The sequence below is a fragment of the Castor canadensis genome, chromosome 15 (genome assembly GCF_047511655.1).
Source record: "Castor canadensis chromosome 15, mCasCan1.hap1v2, whole genome shotgun sequence".
Lineage (NCBI taxonomy): Eukaryota > Metazoa > Chordata > Mammalia > Rodentia > Castoridae > Castor > Castor canadensis.
The window spans coordinates 95,191,438-95,195,616 of NC_133400.1; positions in this window are offsets into that span (position 1 = coordinate 95,191,438).

Below are 4,179 nucleotides of genomic sequence, written 5' to 3' on the forward strand. Positions count from 1 at the left end.
AAGCAGTGGGTGGTTAACTGACCTTCAGCCTAGTGATTCTAAACAGATCCCTGTATCACACGAATGTCAGCAGTAGAATCTGCACACAGCCCGCCAGGCTCAGTCTAAGCACCTGTGTTTGTAGTGGAGCTCCACTCACCCCTGCCCAACTTCTGTCCAGGACAGTGCCATGCTGACCGGGGGTGACACCTTGGGATGCCTGAGTGAAAGCTACCTGGCTGCATCAGGTTAAACAGAAATACGGTGAAGAGAGGAAGGTCCTTCCGGTCCCCCTGCTGCTCAGAGAGCGGCCCTAATAACAACAGGTCAAATGCAGTCAAGTAACTAAGAGAACTGCACCCACAGAGCCCCCCTGTAGACTCCGTGCACGCACACAGCTGTGCATGTGTGAGCGTGTGCATCCATGCTCCTGTGTGTCAACATAGCCTTTGCTACCACGAAGTCGTGTTCCACATCCTCTGTGGCCTGTAGCACAAGGCTGCATCCTTAAGAGACACTCAGTAGCCATTTGGTTGGCTGACTGAATGTCTTTCTGTCCTAGGAATCCCCTGCAACATCTCAGTGTGCTGAGATCGGATGGTCCGTCAACCCGCCCAGAAGCAAGGCAGCTGCTTCTCTGGAAAGAAGTTTCTGGACAAAAGGAGGCGTTCTCTGGCTGCCACATTGACCATGACACTCTTTTGTACCTTTAGGTAGAGCTCACAGGTCCTGATCTTTCTGATGTACTAAACATTTTGTTCTCTCCTCCTGCACAAAATCGTGGTGGGGTCATGTATGACCTCTCCCATAGTCCCAGGGTTGTCTTTGCCGTGTAAGAACCTCAGCTGGTGTCACTGTCATCATTCCCTGGGCAAAGTGGGTCCCAGGCACATCCAGCTGTGTCTGGTGGAGCTGCTCATTTGTTGCCTCACAGTGTTTTGGAAGTTCTGGGGTTTGAACTCGGGGCCTTGCACTTACTAGGCAGGCACTGTACCCACTTGAACTACATGCCCCAGCTCTTTTCTTTGCTTTATTTGTCTGGAGTTTTTGCCCATGGCTGGCCTCAGACCATGATCCCCCAACTCTGCCTCCAGTGTAGTTGGGATCACAGGCAGGTGTGCACCACCTTGCTGACTTGTTTTTTAGATGGAGTCTCACTAACCTTTGCCTGGGCTGGCCTGGAGCCAGGGTCCCATTTCTCCCTCCCAAATATCTGGGATTACAGGTTGGCACAACTAAGGTTGATTCTGTGAACTATGTAACTGGGTGAGACAAATGCCATGAGGCCTCAGCAATGCTAAGGTGGCCTGTCATTTTGCCTCTATGACATCTTTGGTAGTCAGCTATGCCAGCTCACCTGTGCTGGGATCACAGAGATTCTTGACCCAGAAGGGCTCAGGAAAGAAATGAACAGACGAGACACAAATCAAGAGGACCAGAAGGCTGATAATCAACTGGCAAATTTTTTATTTTTGCATCAGGTTTATAAGCAGTGCAAAGCAGGAAGTTATACAATGCAAGGAGAATTCCTATGCCTGGGAAACAATGCCCTCTACCTGAAAAACAACGTTCTTGCTCCAACCTCCCTGGTTTCATAAATGAAACCCGGACCTTCCTAGTTTCGTGTAGTTTCACATACACAAAACCTGGGCCTGATTGCCAAGGACATGCCACCCAGTTCCTAGTCTTTCATAAACAAATACCTTCAGGTTAATGTTTCTTTTCTCCAGACAAAGAGAGCCACCCTATGTTCCCTCAGAACCCCAGTGAGAGACATGGTGCACTTGCAGTCTCCAAACTTGTCAGGATCCTGCTAAGCCGCAATGACCTTGTCAGATTTTGGCTCATGGCTCCCAACATCTCCTGCTTTCTTGTATTTTAAGTGGACATGGTGGAGTTCCACTCTGAGCCGGAAGATCTGGGACATTCCAAATCTGCAGAAGACTGGGAACAAGCAGAACACAATGAGCAAAAGAATAATGATCCCATCAATATCCAGAAAGAGTGTCTTAAAATGTTTGTTAAAGGGATTAAAACCTTGTGATGCATTTAGCACTTTTTTGCTACTTCCCCTGGGTGGATGATGTGCAGTTTGCTCTTTTGGATATCCAAGATTTCTTTATGCAAAGCCATCAAGTCTATACTTAGATCTGCATGGGACCAAACTCCCTGTAGATGATGCTTGATGTGCTCCCAATCCCAATGAGAGTCACTGTGAGGTTTGGAGGTTACACATACCCATTGGAAAGATGCATGACACCTAGTGATGCCCAAGCTTTTAGGGCCTGCACCTCATTGCCAATCATTGTGACTACTGATTCCAGCACATCAAGTTGGGTTTTTATTTTACTGTTAATGTTTTCTTGTATATTTAAGACCAAAGAGGTATTTTTGGCTGAAGTGTTAACATAATGCACTGTCTGGATGCCTTGCATTAGCGCTGCTGTGGAGACCACAGCAGAAGCGATCAACATCACTAGTGCCAATACCCCTGCCGTAATGAGTCCAACTACCCTCTTTTTTTCTAATCAATGCCTTTTCAATCTCCAACAGGGCTTGCATCCCAGGGTTGTCATAATAAGTGTCATTTGCGTGTGCTGGCAACATCACAAAAGCAGGTTGCTTTACTATCAGTATCCTCCTTTGATCAAAGGGTTGAAAATTATTAATACAGTTTGTCAGAATGCGATGCTCACAGTGAATCTCAAACTAAGGTTCACTCCCAGTTGTACGTTTCATAATATCAACATCACCAATCAACAGAAGATAAGGTGAGGAGATAACAAGCAGTAATGTTATGGTGAATTTCTACATGGTTACAAGTTGATAGCACTTTGACCTGACCCGTGGCAGCAGCAAGGCACCAAATGTCCTGCTGCATAATACCCACAGAAGTAACCAGAATGGGTGAAATCCAGCCTGTAGGGCTCATCCTATCCCCCTCTTTAGAGGAAATAGGGTGCCTAAGTGACCAATCCCACAAGTAATTATTTGTCCCAAAACCATGTATGACCAGAATTGGGTAGGCACAATCCAGCCAAGGAGGAATGGCTCCAAAAAATTTCTCCTCAAAATCAGGACAAAGAGGAAGTGTCCTGGGGGTCCTCGCTGATCAGTGGGATGGCAGCCTGGAAACCCCACTTTCACAATAGTATACAAATGTTTTTGGCTAGTAGAATTACCCAATGATCCTACAGCACTAGAGATCTGCAAGGTCAGTTGCACATTTGAGCAGGAAATGCCACCCCTCCTAGATAAGCACAAGGGTGGAGAGTGAGACCGGGCTGAATAATTTAAAAAGGCCCACTGATGGAGGATGTGACTAGAGTCTGAGCCCCCCAAGAGGGTAATGTTGTTGGTAGAAATCTTGATTCCGGTGTCATTCCAAGATGCATGAACGATAGGGGACATATGCCCAGTAAGTCTCTCCCGAAGTTCCACGCACCTGACAGCAAAGTATAGCTACCCTAGCCAGCAACAAGGCCTCAGGTGTCAACGATTGGGAGGTGCCACAGAGCAACTCCTCTCCCTCGGCTGCCAGCCGCTTGATTTGGCCCCAAGAGGGCAAAGGAGAAGCGCGGGTGTTACGCGCTTTCTTCTTCACTGGCTGTGCAGGAGGCTCCTGATCTGTTCCCACCCTCTTGATTCCCTGCTCCATCTCACTCACCACTCTGGGCTCCTTGTCGGTGTTCACGCTGCTGCACCAGCCTTTCTGGAATCCAACGAGGAGAGTCAGCATCCCTGGGAAAAGTGCAAAGAAAACCTCTTCCCCACATCAAAACAGGATCAGGACCCAGTCACTGCCCTAAGGGATCCCTCCACATCACCAAGGGATGCTGCTGCTCCGAGAGGGCCCCAAACCATTCTGCGGCAGACTTTTCCTGCTTATCAACATTCAAAACTATAAAACAAAAAAAGCATGGTTAAGCCTATCAGCAGGGGCAGTATAGTCTATTCCCCCTTTCTGTTTGGACAAAATTGAGCCTTCAACGTTTGGTGTGCCCGTCAACAATTCTTCGACGCTGATGGTTATTAGGGATCCCTGTTTTAAGGCTAATTCCAAAGTGCAAACAAAACTGAAAAAAGGCTTTAGAGGTACAGGCTGGAGCATTATCTGCCTTGACACATCGTGGAATTCCTAGAGTAGAAAAGCCATGGAAGCAGTGGGCAATGACGTCTTTTGTCGCTTCCCCAGTAGGA